Genomic DNA, 15371 nt, shown 5'->3' with positions numbered 1-15371 from the left:
CTCTCCCGCTGATGGCCCTGCAGGAGCTCTGAATGAATCAAAGCCGCATTGCGAATTGTGTGCGTGGTGGGCTGAGACGACACTTGGGCAACAGTGTTGCTTTTCCACCATGAGGATGGTTTCCGCCAGGTCTGTGGTCTGCGGAGAGCGTGCGGAATGGGTTTCTGTGCACCCAGAACAGCACGGAAATGCGGCACTGGAGATGGGAGAGCTAGCGAGGAACGCTCTTGTCCACGCATACAAATCACAGAGGAGTTTCAAAGAGAGCAGGGCCACGTGGAAACGAACCTGAGCTGCTTCTTCACAAAGAGCCATGCCCTAAAAGAAAAAACAAGCAGCTATTTATTATAATGCAAGACTTCAAAAAACGGTGAAAAATTGGGAAAGCCAACCAGCTCTTACAGACTGTCTCCCACAGCTGCCCATGATCTGTCCATCCGATACATCTTCCTGATGTCAAGATTTTTTTTAGTTTTTTTTGTTTTGTTTTCTTTTTCTTTTAGTTTTTCTTCATGATTTTAAATTGCTGTCATTGTTTTTTACAATTCATTATGCTATTTTATCTTCCCATCATGTCCATCCAACACTGGAGCTATAAATTGGGTAGAGATTTCTAGAGAGTTCTAACTCGTTTTATGCATTTTTGCAAATGTGCCTCCACGAACGTGCATTGTCACAATGCTGACTCTGTGTGTAAACATTATGTAAAAACATGGAAACTTAGTTGATAAGTGAAGAGATGTCCTTTTTGTACATCTGCATGTGTGAGAGATAAAATCACTCCAGAGCTTGGCTGTCTGGGCACCGCGTATGCAGTGGTGGTGATGTGGTGACCGTCGTGGTTTCTGACAAGGCCCTTAGGCTGTCCACCCAGGTATTTCAGATGAAATGTGAACCCGGAGATTTGAAAGAGGCCCCTGGGCTCCCAGAGTGGCCCTGGCCCAAGAGGAGGCAGGGGGAGGGGGAGGACAGACAGGGGCTTCGCTGGGAACCCATGAAGCAGGGAGCGGGAGAATTTCGTGTCCTAAACTCCATCTAAATGGCCCTAAACCCTCACCACACCCTGTCTGTGCTCCTACCCAGCCCCGTGGGGTAGGTGTAGATGGTTTTCAGGGTCCTGAACTGGGCTGGGTTGTCTTTGCCGACGGGGCATTAACAGCAGGGCACTTCAGTGGTCCACACTGATGGGGCCATGTCGCCAGCCAAGAAGGTTGTGATGGAAAACCGCAGACTTGTGGGAAGAGATGTCACTGGATTCGCAGGGTTGCTGCTCAGGAGTTGGGGGCACAGAACTGAGAGTGACACCGTGGGCCCCTGGGAGAAGGAGCCAGACCAGAAGCGCAGCCTCCCTGGCCCGCACCTGGGGAGTCAAGTGACACCCAGAACCAGACAGTCTGTTGGCTGCACCAGGGACAAGTGACCTTTCTTCCAGTCACATCTGGTCAAATCTCAGACTGTGCTGCACACCCGGCGATCTGTCCAAAAATGAGGGCTCAGCCCAAATTCCACATACCAGTCCCTGAAATCCCTGGTCTTGTCAGGGGAACACCTCAATCTCTGATCTTTATTGTGTTGTTTGTTTCATTCTCTGCGCTAGTTTCTTGTGGTTATTAAATAATTAGGGGAAAGAAGTGACACAAGCAGACTCCCCCGCCCCCGCTTCTGTGGCTCTGTTGTGTGACTGAGACCCAGTTCTCCTCCTGGAGGTGGTTGGGGCTCCCCCTGCCCCTGAGTCTCAGCCGAGACCCCCACGTGTGTCGGCGCTGGACCGCCCGACCCAGTGGAGCTGAAGAGCCATCCTGCAGAGCTATGGAATAACAGGACGTTTGCAACACTTGTGACTTTAAACCACTACGTCTGGGCGTGGCTCATGACACAGCAACAGGTCACCTACGGCAATTCTGCATCAACTGAAAGAATCACCCAGAAAAAAGGAAGGGGCTGTTCTATCCCATTTCCTCCGGGGTGGTGACAGGCACTGTCCGGGGCGGCCGTGGAGGTGATGCGCCCAGCGGGGCATCAGGGAAGGGGCACACTGACCCCACAACCGCGATTCCACACCTGCTGTGGCCGGAGGACATGCCTGCTGGGACGGGGTGCTGGTGTCAGGGACAGCAGTGAGCAGCACCAAAGACATGACGAGTCTGCGGGGTGGCTCGGGTGTGACCTCAGGTAGAGAGAAGGAGGTTTGCCCCCTCCAGGAAGTAAGATGAGTTCATATCCCTCTGCGGAAAAATAAAAAAAAAGAAAAAGCGAGACGGCGCCTGCCTCCTCCTCACTCAGGCTCCTACCTGAGCAGGCTCCGCCCTGGAACCTCAAACCCAAACTCTAACAAAGCAGGTGCCAAGTCTCCTATTATATTTTTCAACTTACCATAGAAACATTTCAAGAAAAAAAGATATAAACTTGACTATATTTAAAAAAAGACAATTTGAGGATAAGAATCAAGAAGCAGGAACTTAAACAATCTGTTATAATTATTAACATTATGAAATGCAATTTTTTCGGAGGGTAGGCAGGAGGTTCTTCTTCTTAAATTTAGTCACTTTTTTCCCTACAATAATTCTTATTTAGTCTGAATTTTCTTAGGAAAAGAAAAATATCAAACCTTTCAGTTATGTTTGCCTAACAGATTGGATTATGGTTGTGGGTGCCAAGCAGAAACATCATTTTCTAAAGGGGGAGAGAAGAAAAAAAAAAAACAACTTTTCTTGAGAATATTCTAGGCATTGCCATTCTCCAACTCCTTGTCCTCAGACCTTGTTATCATCATTTAAATAAAGCACTGAGTAGGATGCCAACTGGAAGCTCAGAAAAGATTATGATAAATGATTCTTTTCAAATGTGATGAAGTCTTGGTGAGCGTTGGCCCTATAGTTGTCCCGGGGGGACGACCTGAAGTTCTTGCTGCAGAGACAAATGTTAGACAGAATGCGGAAAGTTAGTAGCAAAGTCCTTGCAGACCTCAAAATGTCACTGAAGAATCATTTGTGCTGTGGGATTTGGCGGGGGGAGAATCAGACAGACAGACCCAAGGCGGCAAGTTCTCCCAGAGACCCAGGGGCAAATTCTCTGCTCAGTGACTCTCCAGGTTTAGGGCTGCACTGAGTGCACGTCTGACCCGTCCCTGGGGTGGGGACCTAAGGTGCCATCGGGACCACGGGCTTCTGTGGGTGCCAGGCAGAGAAGTAGCCCAGGTGCACTTCCCAGTGGTGTGGGGAGACGAGATCAGCATTAAAAACCAAATAAGCACAGGTGGTTAACAGACAGAAAAAGGGGAGAAAACAGAAGCTACATGTGCACAGGGCTGCGAAGGAAACAGCTGCAGAGCTGGCTGGGCGGCACCAGGGCTTCTCCGGTTTCCCAAGCATCCGTCCAGAGTCCAGGGTTAGAAACATCAGCGAAGGAAGAAAGAATGAATACAGGAAAAGAAATGTAGGAGTCATAGGGAACACAGTCAAAATTCCTAATGTGATGTAAAAGGAATCCCAGGAGAAGAAAGAGAATGAAACAGAGAAAAGAAAAGAAATATCTGTGAACTCAGGATTCTGTGTTCCCCTGCGCTATTATTTATGAACGAGAGTTGCGTGGTTTGAATTCGTGCCCCCAAAAGCATGTGATGGAAACAGTCTCTGATGCAACAGTGTTAAGAGGTCGCACCTGTAAGAGGTGAGTAGGTGACAAAGGCTCTCATATTTTGGACTGGAGGAATGCTGGTTTTTGTTCAGTTATAAACTCACCAAATCTTGAATCTCAAATCACTTAGGAAGACTGTAAGCTACTCACAATCATCCTATTGGCACTTATTCCAAAGAATCCACCAAAGTCTTTTGGAGTTATTTTTTTTAAACCGCTTTTAGGGCTCTTCTTAATTTCTTCTGATCCTTTTCAATGATAGAAAGTCTTTGTCTTGGAGACTGAATTTGGTTTTTGCAACTAGCGTCAAGTCATTTAGAGTTAAGTCTCTTGAATGAAGGAGATAACTGACTATTTTAGAAGGGTGAGATTCATTTGAATGAACAGGCCTGACATGCCTATTAATCAAGAGCCTCAGAACTTTCTAGTTCTTCCTCATCTCCATGGACTTCGCGTGGTCCGGGCACCCCCACAGCGTGAGCTGAGTCGAGGCGGAGTGCCCCACCTCTCTCGGCATCTGCCTTGGCTTTGTCCATGGTGCACACTTTCCTTCACATAAACAGAAAGGATTGTTTGAACAACACTAAGTGAGCGGATGTGTTAAAAAAAAGAAAGTATGTTATTTAAATGCTTGAAGACTTTTGAAGATGGTGCCACCCATAAGCCTGGGGAATCTTAGGGTGGGACTTGGTTTGTGGAGCATCGCCTTGAGTTTGGTTGTGGTCACGTTAGGTTCAAGTTGCAGTGGAATAGTCAGGAAGATGGTTAGAAACATGGACAAAATCTGGAATGTATTCAGGTCTGAAATAAAGATTTTCCATGTAGAGATAAGAGCAGCATACATAGGAAGCTAAAATATCTTCGAGGAAAAATGCCACGTAAGAAAAAGAGGCTTGCACTGGATTCCGGGGAGACCCTACGTTGCTCCGTTACCTGTTCCATCCTCCAGACTTAAAGTGAAAGCTGGAATTTGAAATAAAAACATTTTGATGTTTTAATATTTATTTCTTTTGACCGAAGGAGCTGAAGAGGGTGATGTTTACGTATCTAGGGCTCCAGTGAAAGTATAAAAAGAAGCAGAGATTATCTTCGTAGGGTAAAAGAAGTCCTTGCCGGCCTCTGTGTTGGTCACCTGCAGCCAGCAGTGAGCACCTCAGAACCCCTCTCTGCAGCCTGTTACCAGGGGGTGTTTTGGAAGGGACCTTGCAAACGTTCGAAGGGAAAGGGGGTGTCCGTCTTCCCACCACCTGGTGCAGGAACAACAGAAGCTGCTGTTTGTAAAGCGTGGTGATCGTAAGCGCTAATCATTGCTCATTAATTTAGAGAGACCACAGAACGCATAACAACAAATTATTTATTAAGGCTGTTCAGCGATTCTTATTTACCCTGCCCAATAATATATGAACAAAAGGCAGGTGATAAAATTAGAAGACAGCCCATTTAGAACAGATAAAAGGGAACATTGTATTGTTTACTCACCATGTAATTATCTTGTAAAAGTCTTCACTACAGGATATTATTGTGACAAATAGTTTCAACTGAGGATCAGGCATTTATAATAAGAGGAACGTGTACAGTCACAACGTTCAAACCAAACGAGAAACCCTATCAGGCTGTGTACTGCCACGTGGAAGTTCCTAAATTAAACTGGAAAAAAAAAATAGAAAATTTCCCAGAAAATGCAAGGCTTGGGGTCTTCCAATTTCCCCAAAACACTCAGCTTAACTATTGACGCACAAGATAAAGTGTTTTGCTATTATTAGTATTTCCCTATCTTTTTCATTAAATAGGAAGAGAGGAGTACATTCAGGCTCAATTTTCCCCTAGAATTTTTGGCTGACTTAATTAATTCGGGGAAGGATTGACAGCTGGAAGAACAGTGGACATTACGGATGATCCAACGTGATTGCATTGGTCACAGAAACAGAGGATTCAGTCTCCTAAGGACTTTGGCTGGCGACTTGATCGCCTACATTGATAAAATAACTCTGATGATTACTAAATTGCTACTTCTCTTCTTTTAATGTGAAAATAGCTGGAATAAATGGTATGCTTTTCTCTAAAACATCTGGGCCTAAATTCTAACAAGGACTCGATGAACCATTATTCTGTAGCGGCTAACAGTTAAAATTCCCCTCTGGTTTGGCTATAACCAAAGCAGTGAAAACTTTAGTCAAACCGGTTTTGCCTGGCATTATAAAAACTACAGCAGCAACAACAAAAATCCAAATATTCACTTTTGCACAATTCTATCCTGTTATACTTAATTAATTTATTTAAATCCATTTGCATGTACAGGTATAACTTGACTATGTCTGATTTTCCTAAACCTTTGTACGTTAGAACTATGCTTTATAATAGGCAGTAAAATACTTTATCCAGAAATGCTTTATCAATCTGGGAATTCCCCAGCCCAGGCATGGCAGGATTTAGAAAGTGACCTAGAGTAACCTAAGGGTAATCATTATGTCATTAGCTTGAATTTGTATTGTGGTTCAGCCCCCTCCCCCAGGTGGGCTTTCAGAGAGGGAGCTCCTATATGCAGATGGAGTTTTGAGGACCCCTGTTGATCATGTGGTAACATCCCACACCTCCTGAGAGCCACCCCCAGACTGGGCCAATAAAAGGAAAAATCTGAGAATTCAGAGAGAGAGAGTGGGTCAGTCAGTGAGTCAGTGAGTCAGTCTGTCTGTCTGTCTGTCTGTCTCCATTCGCGGAGACAGACCTGTTTTGTTTTACAATAAAGAGCTGCTTGCATGAAACTACTTCCTGCCTGAGGCCCTGCTGGTGATTTTTCCAAGAAAAGGAGCGAGGACCGGGATAACAGTCTGGACTTGACACTCTGGTGTGTCTGGTCATTCTTCAGCCCAGAGCCCACCAAGAACCGAGGGCAGACTGCCACCCTGACTCCAGCATCGCCTGGGGGGCTTGTCCACACACAGACTGCCAAGCCCACATCCCGAGTGTCTTATTTAGTGGGCCTAGGGTTGTCCCTGGAGTGTGCACTGCTGCCACTGAGTGACTGCCACCTTACACCTGCCGGACAGAGACACGCCTCAGAAACTGATACCCGGTGTTTGTCTTCAACGCTGAGATGTGACCTGGAGTCCCCGACGCTGGCTGCTGGCTTAGTCTTTGGGCTCCTGGCACTGATGCACACAGACCACAGATACTGCTGGAGCCTCGTGGTCTCAGGGGTGTGTGTGTCTGCACTTGTGTGCGTGTTTGGGATTGCAGGAACACATGCACTAGATAAGATGTGGTCCACCACAAACTCCGTGGCTGTAACTCTTGTGTGGTCAATACATTGTCCAAACTATTCTACTTCCCTCCACTCTTGCTGCTCCCCATGGGACAGAAGGATTAATACTCACTAAGGTGTGAAGCTTTCACCTCCTAGGAGGATCAAAACTCTGCTTGTAGAGCGCAGGTGTGGGCTAGGACAGAGAAAAGTGAGTGCAGAGGTACGAGGGCAACGTTCAGAAAGAGACATGAACATTCACAACACCAGTCTGTGTGAGTGTGTTGGCTGGAGGTCGGCAATGGTGCCAGATGAAACCCTAACCCTGAATTCCCTGCAGAGATGGCTCCCCAGCCCCCAAGCGCTACGGGCCCTTCTGCTCCCAGCACTCACCGTGGAGGTTCACAAGTGACAAGGCAAATTCAGGGGAAAACCTGAGAACGGTAGAAAACAAGTTCGACAGTGAGCTCTGACAGCGAGGGTGTTGCAGAGATGCAGAATTCCTCACGCTGCACCCAGCAGGGATCCCCCTGTGTAATTATATCTCAGGAGCCATCACTAGACGAAATTCTAGCCTGTCAGGGAGCAGGGTTCGATTGTTGTAAAAATAGTAAACGCCTGAGAGCTCTGAGAGTGTGTTCAGAGGAATGAGAGATCGCCCCTGAAAAGAAATTCTATTCGTTTAAAAATAGTTCACACCAGCGTAAAGAGTGTATTCAAACACATTTCATGACATCATCTCGAAAGCATTTTTGTCCAGCAAGCAAAGCAGCGGGACCAAGAGCGATTTTGTGTTTTCAACAAAGCTATTTCCTGTCACCACCATTCAGAACTGTGGGGACCCGGTGACCTTGGTCGGGGCCCTGAGGATGCTATTAAGGGGGGAGGGGTAAGGGCTGTTCTGGGTGTTTTTTCCTCTATTTATTTTTGGTTTGCTGTGTTCAGTGTTTGGAGATAAGTATAGTGATATGCAGCAAAGAAAATGTTCCTACACACAATACCCGATCACACCCTGAATGAACTGAACTCCCTGCAATAGTAAATATTGACCCGTCAGCACATACCCCGGCTTTCCAACACCCAGGGACACGAGATTCAGGACCTCTAGGTTTCGTACCTGCCCTTTCCCCCAGATAGATTATTGCTCTGATGAGGACAGATGAGAGGATGGGGTAACCATTGCCTTGAGCTTCTGTTTAATTAAAAATGACTCCCCAGAAACGAAACAGACAACACTGGAATATCTCCTTCCAAATTCCAACCCCCGCAATCCCATTCATAACAAAAGACTGTTGTAAGAAACAGGGATTTTGATACACATCAATTAAGAGACTAGATTTGTTCCTCAGAAATATTATTCAAGTAAAAAACAAATCATTTTGGAAGATATTCTAGAATGTTCCTCTGGGGAGAGGATAGATTAGCAAATGAAAATCTGTTTCTCATCCTCAATGCAAACAGGGCTTACATATTTTAGGGGATGTTAAAAGATAAATTTAGGCACATTAAAATGTTCTCGAGTTTACTTGAGCAGACAGAGATTCATGAATCGGGCAGCTACAAACCACAAGCCGGCAGCAATACGAGGTGCTCGAGGGGGAAGCTTTATAAGGTATTGGCGGAAGTGAGACAAAGGACACATCTGATTGGCTTAAAGTGGAAAGTCCCCAGTTAGGGGTTAATGATTGATTTCTGATTGGTAAATTCTCTACTTAGAGGTTAGTCGGTAGTTTCTGATGGGTTGAGCTTAAGTTTCCTTCTACTGTTTTTTTCAATTTCAAAGTATTAAGGGATACAAATGTTTTTGTTACGTGGATACATTGTATAATGCTGAAGTCGGAGCTTTTAGTGTGTCCGTCTTCAGAATAGTGTTCATTGCACCTGACAGGTGAGTTCTCACCCCTCTCCCCATCCTGGTGTCCGGCGTCCTTCACGTTGGGCTTTGCTTGGCCTGCGAGGAGCCCGAGGCCCTGGAGCTTCCCAGACCAATGTCCTGCCAGTCAACGCGGACGCTGGCTCTACGTGGGAAGGTACCCTTCGTCCTTGACTTTATAGTCCTATGTTCACCCCATTATATTTCTTCTTCCTCAGCCCTTCTAACCCAGGAAGTAATTAACTACCCACCGTCCACACCCTTACCTCTCCCTGCCCCCGGCCTCCCAGGTTCTGCCTCAGGCTCAGCGGGGAGGACCTAAATCAGGAAGGCGGAGTACAAAGTTATGCCTGCCATCGTGAGCCTCTTACCCATATGCTGACTGTAGAATGTAAGCACTCGAATTCTGAACCACTTTCATAAGCAAAGCACAACCACACACTGTGCAAGCGAGGGCAAAGTATCTGCACAGCGTGTTGCAGGGTGTCCCCAAAATGCCAGCCCAGGTTCCCTCCCGGTCCTCACTCCTGTCAGTGCCCCTGGGAGAGGGCGGGTGATCCAAGCACAGAGCCTAAGCCACGTTCCCCGGGGTTTGCTCGGCTGTGACTCTGTATGTCACCTAACGATGGGGTGATTCTGATTGGAGTTTAAAGAGGAACATCTGTTTGGGTGAGAAAGTGCTCGGATGAGCTTCCCCGGCAAAGACAGGCAGCAGACATGCCCCCAGGAGGCAGGATCAAGCTGTTCCCGGGATCCACTCCCAACTGTGCACTTGGGGAGGTCTCTTAGTTTTACCAATGCCTCGGGTTAGCACAGAACGAAATCTACCTCTCAGGGTTGTTATGAAGCTAAATAATTTAGCACCTATGAAGTCCTATGAGATGAAAGGCGCCATAGAAATGCAAATTATTATTTTATTATGAGACACCCATCAATAGGACGGAAAGTAAAACGTTCTCTTTGACGGACGAGCTGCCCCGCTGACTGACAGCGCCACGCGGCATCGGGGACTCCACGCCATTTAGCTGCGCGGGTAATTGCCTGCCCTCCCACTCTGTTTCCTCCGCTCCACTTAGGAACCGTCTTTGGTGAGTTTCTCTTCAGGGGTTACCCCTGTCATTTCATCCTGACATTCCCCAGCAAACTGAATAAAATCGTTGCCATAAATCCCCCAGGAGAAGCGATGCCTCTTCATTACAGTAATTATGTTTTACGTGGAGGCTTTTTCATAAAAGAAGAAATAGGTATCAAAGTTTTAATTTAAGTTCAAAGGATGGTAAATTGCTAGCGGCAATAACTTTAGCTGGAGCCCAGTGGTTAAATGGAGAGATTTGTTTTTTAATCTAGGAAAACCTTCTGAGCAGGCCCCCTCCCTGGTAACAAAGGTGGTCTCACTGCTTAACCTCCAAGATCAGACCCCGTGCCTGGAGCATTGGCAGAGCGTCCAGGGAAGAGGGGACTTCATTTGTGGCTCCAGCGAGAAGGCGCAGTGACGGCGTCAGGGTGCGCCGGCCTTGCTGGCGTGCAGGAGCAGGGGACAGAGCTGCTGAATTGTCCTGTGCACACCGGCCTCGGTTGGGACAGGCCACTGCCGTCTCCCAGGCTGGCCTGCGAGTGAATGACGTTGCATACGGGCCCTCACGGGGGCACACAAGGAAGCAGCCCAGTCCTGGGGTGCGACCCACCCACGGAGTGTTCTAGATCATCTCCAGGTACACAGGCCTCCCTTCCAGAGCCAGGAACGAGCTCTGCATCGCTCTTTCAAGAAGGAGAAGGTTACAGTTTTCATAAAGAAATCTCAGCATGACTGGCAGGAATATGAAGACAATTCCTTTTCATTTGGCTTTAAGATGTATCCATGTGTTGCGGCTGCTTTTCACATTTCACACGGAGTAGGGCTCAGTCACCGACTTATGAGATGCTTACAAGGTGCTTATCCCGCCACGGGGACCCCGATTTCCCACCGATGGCACTTCCGTTGATGGTGTGAACCCGCACATACACCAGCCCCGGCCTGTCGTGGCTCCTGCAGGGAAAGTCTTCAGTGGGGGCCGGACTGGGGGTTCTGGCTACCCCGGGGAGGGCGGGTGCTCAGGGAGACGCCGGAGCCGCAGACCGGGGTCCACCCAGCGGCACTGGGGGAGGGTGAGCACGCGGACACAGACACACGAACGCACAAACACACGAGCACAGACACTGGGACGCTCGGGCTGGGCACAGAGCGAGTAGTCTTCGAGTGGCCCCTGGTGACGTGCCCTTGGGAAACAGGGCTGGTTCCAGATCCCAGCTCCCCACGGCCCCAGGTTGACAGCAAAGTCTCTGCTTGTCACGCCTTCTCCTCACACGTAGAAAGGACAACAAAGGGGACGTTAGAACCTGCTTCCCGGAAAGCTGCCCTCGCGACCCTGGGGAGCTCCCGGCTCCTTGTTTCTCTTTCTCTTTCTCTTATAAATTCTCGCTGATGTTTCTGTGAAAGGAAACAGGTAACTCAGCCCAGCCGGTCAAGGTCAAGTTGGGACTTTGATTCCTTCTCTTCTCCTGAACTCACTCCAGGTCCCACAGCCAGTCCAACTGTAGAGAGTCCGAGCTTCTCACTCCGGGAGCCCCCGACGCTCTGTCGTCAGTGCCAGTCTCAGAGAAAGAAAAATTACTCACCGTGCGTGAGGATTAGTCATTAGAGTCATCTGGGAAGATACGTATTCTAGCTTAATTGTGTGTTAGAGAAGGAAAGCGAGTGAAGCATCATCACATAAGCAGAAGTGGTGCGAGATGAACTGTGTGTAAACCCAGTGTGGCGTATGTTGGTTTGGTGGGTCTGGAGTGTGGCCTGAGGTTTGGGATTCTAACAAGCTCACAGGTGATGCCCACGTGGCTGGGCCACGGGCGGGCACCATGTTGGGTAGCGGAGTCCACGGGCAGCTTGGCAGCTGGGAAGCCCTTCGGAGCCACCCGCAGAGGGCAGGGGCTGGCTGTGTCCACCCCACACCCCACCCCACGCATCGAGGGGTGATTAGAGGGGGGCTGCCCTGTGAGGTGGCACCTCAACACTGCGCACTATCCAACTAGGCACTGCCTGCCAATTAAATCCAAATTAATTAATTCAGAGCATAGAGTGGAGAACGAGGCAATGTGTGGGAGACAGATAATGGCATTTGGAGCTGGGAGACCGAGATCTGAGTCCTGTCTCTACCACTTAGAGGCGGCAACACAATGTGTTTAACCTTCAATTCCTGACGTTCAAAAGCCGCACTATGTATCACCTCAACCATGCAGGTTTCAAAAACAGCAAGTGAGACATTATGTTGCAAAGATATTGCCAAGAAGCTTTGGCTGGTTCTCACGACCTTAGGTTGTGATCAAATCCATAACCCGTACCACATTGTGTATGGTCTTGTCTTTATAACAGATAAAGCTATTACAGACATACAAAGAGTTTTGTATGCATTTATGTGTGTAGAGATGACAGGTGGTTGATAACAGATATAGGTAGATAATAGATGCGGACAGGTAGACGACAGGTAGGGAGATGCAGGTGGATAATAAGAAATAGAGATGGTTTCCTACGTTCACCACCAACGGCACAGTCCTGTGCCCTTGTTTTTGTTGTTGTTGTTGTTCTTATTGTTTGCTTGTTTGTTTTACTGTTTACCTGAAGTCACAGCTACATTTTATAATTTACTGTATCTGCATAACCTGGAGTTATTATAAACTGCCGATCTCAGGCGGAATGTTAGTTAGACTTTGGGAGAATGAACAGTATGATAAATTCAGGCTGCTGCAGGCACCTCCCCACTTTGACGGGTGGTTTGAGCATCGGTCAAGCGGTTTAGTCTCAGCCCGTGCGAGGAGGGCTCGGGGTGGTGACCCGGGGACCATGGCCTCGTGCTCACGCAAACACAGGGGATGGGGACTCAGCTCCCTCTACGGGAGAGAATCGGGACGTGTGTGCACACCGAGAGACGGGATGGATGATGCAGTGAGTAGCGAGGGCTCTGGAAGCGGCACAGATGCCAGGTCCTCCCCGGGTCCCGAGGGGAGACGGATCTCAGCAATTCGAGACAACACCGGCCCCAGGAAGGGAGAGCTGGGCGTGAGCCAGCCAGCGCCTTCAGACGGGGACCACGGGGGACTGCAGGGGACGAGCCCCAGGCAGGCACCAGAGCCGGCACACACGTGTCCTGCCTTGGCCGGGCCGTGAGATGGCCCCTGCGGTGGCTCACCTGTGTGTCACCTTCCCCGTGTCGCTTCCCTCCCGAGCAGCGTCGAGCCTGGAACTCCAACCCCTTTGCTTTCTTCGTCCTGTCCTGTCTGCCACGCGGATCTTGTGTTAAATTTTGTTTTGTTTTTCCTAGTAACCCCCCATCCTGAGCAAGCACCCCTAGGAACCAGCCCTGCTCATGAGACGGTGCCCACCGTGGGTTTTGTCACTCATTAGACCAGCTACTGCACGGGTTCCGTGCTGCACCTGGGCCCCGCATCCTCAGATGAGGTGAGAGTGGGGTTGGGTGCTGACACCACGTGACTCTTGGGTATCGCGAAGGCTTCATACCCCCAGACGAGCAATTTTCTCAGACTTTAAGCAAAACGCAGGTGAAGCAAACGGGAGCGGGGGGAGGGAGGGCAGACTGATGGTCGACCTCCCGGAGCTGCCCTGGGGCACGGGGGCAGGTGCGGGTCCTGCAGCCTTCCCGGCCTGTTTGGGGGACAGGCCTGGGCCCACCGTGGAAGACAGCAGCCTGTCACCTCGGCCTTTGGTGACATTCCCTCCTCCTTGCACACAACTGCTATCGACTGACATTTGCGGCCCATTTTTCCTCCTTTAATAACCGCTCCCCACCGCCCAGGTCACTGCAGCCTTTTCCCGGAGCCGGGAAGTGCGTCCGGGGCCGTCCAGGAGTGTGATCCGCCCCGTGCACCCCAGAGGTGCTCCAGTGGCCCCTGCACTCAACTCTCATCCCCCTCACCACTGCAGGGTCCCCGCACAGCGTTTCCTGGGGTGACGGAGGAGATGGCTGAACACCCCCTTCCGGGCATCTACAGACCAGCCTCCCCACCGGCTGCGCCAAGATGTGCCTACAGAGCAGGGTGACTGGCTGCCGATTCCCAGCGCCAGCGAAGCTCCCATCCTTGGAGTCACCAGCCGGCTGTCTCCCTGGGAACCGCAGCTCTGCACAACCTCCCCCCTCCATTATCATCCATTATGGGATGGAAGCCATCCAGCCCCCCGGTGAGGCGCGGGAGAGCACTAATGTCCACATGGGCACAGAATTATTGACCATGAACTGAGGAAATGTGTTTTTTTTTCCCCTCTTTCCTCCTGTGATTGGAATTACTAATAAGATCAACATGAAATTAAAACGATTCCCAGACTGAAGCACTTGGGGAAGAATCTCTTAGGTCCCTTTTTTATCACTGAGCCGAGACTATATTATGCTGTCAAAGTGCCAGATTATTCCAAATTAGCCAAATTAATTAATCTAACTCAGTCCTTGGCTATAGGAATCATCTGCTTTAGAATTTTATTAGAGAAAGTACGTGACTTTTTCAGCTCGGTGCATATAGATGAAATTCATTGGCAGGTGGTTTTTCTTCTGTTCAAAGCTGGTGTTTTAAAATCCAAGCAGTAATAGGGTTCCCTGAAATACACTCACAGCAAATTTCACAGTTTCTTATTTTATTTTGTTTGCGTTTGAAAATATCTACCTTTCTGCTGTTAGGATTGCAAGGAGGAGTGAGCGTTATTTTTTTCATGAGCACCCAAATGTGCTAAAAAGACTGGCTTCCATGCAACTCATTTTTTTTTTATGATTGGTCTCTTTTAAATGCCAGAAATTCATAAGTACCACTTAAGAAGAGATTTCTGCTGAAGTCATTTATGAATCCCTGTAATTCTGGATTCTCCAGAAATGCCCAAAGCCGAGTCTTCGGTGAGGCAGGAATGGGAACTGTACTGAGCACCTGCGGCTTTCTCACCCCTTGTCTGGAATGAATCCAAGACCGTCGATGCCTGCTGTTCATTCAGGGATGTGCACATCAAATTTGCATTCTTGATTTATTCCTCGCAGTTTATCAGAAAATGCCACTCCAGGAAAAACAGCACCCGTGGTGCTGAGTCCCGGCACGGCGGTCAGCCGCCCAGCCTGTGTGAAGGAGCGTCTGTTATTTTCACCGTCTGACAGGTTAGAAAGCCCAGGCGAGATGCCCAAGTTTGCAGCCATCTCATCTCGACTGGACAGTGAAATAGCTGCAGGGGAGCAGAGCTGTGCTCCACGCCGCTGTTCCTCCAGGTCTCTGCATTGCGAAGTGAGCAGGAAAACTCAGGCCATCTCGGCTGTCAGCTTCCTGCACAGGTGTGGACGCAGGCCTGTCCGACTCCCGGCATCCTGCATCCAACTTGAGGCTGTGGCTGCCTCTGGTCCCCACTCCCTGGGCTCCTGGCGGGTCTGAGCTGGGCGCTAAGTGCCGTGCGGAAACTGGCCTGGACGCCGGGCGGGGAGCCCTGCTCTCTCCTGCTGCGACTCCCCTCTGACTAGACATCTCTGGACCTGCAGTTACCGGCCGTGGGTGGCCTGCCAGCCGGGTTCCGGCACCTGCAGGAAGGACACGTGTTCTTTGTGGTCA

Source organism: Lemur catta, chromosome 18 (assembly GCF_020740605.2).
Source record: "Lemur catta isolate mLemCat1 chromosome 18, mLemCat1.pri, whole genome shotgun sequence".
In the NCBI taxonomy this organism is placed as follows: domain Eukaryota; kingdom Metazoa; phylum Chordata; class Mammalia; order Primates; family Lemuridae; genus Lemur; species Lemur catta.
Note: the sequence above shows the minus strand (reverse complement) of the source record.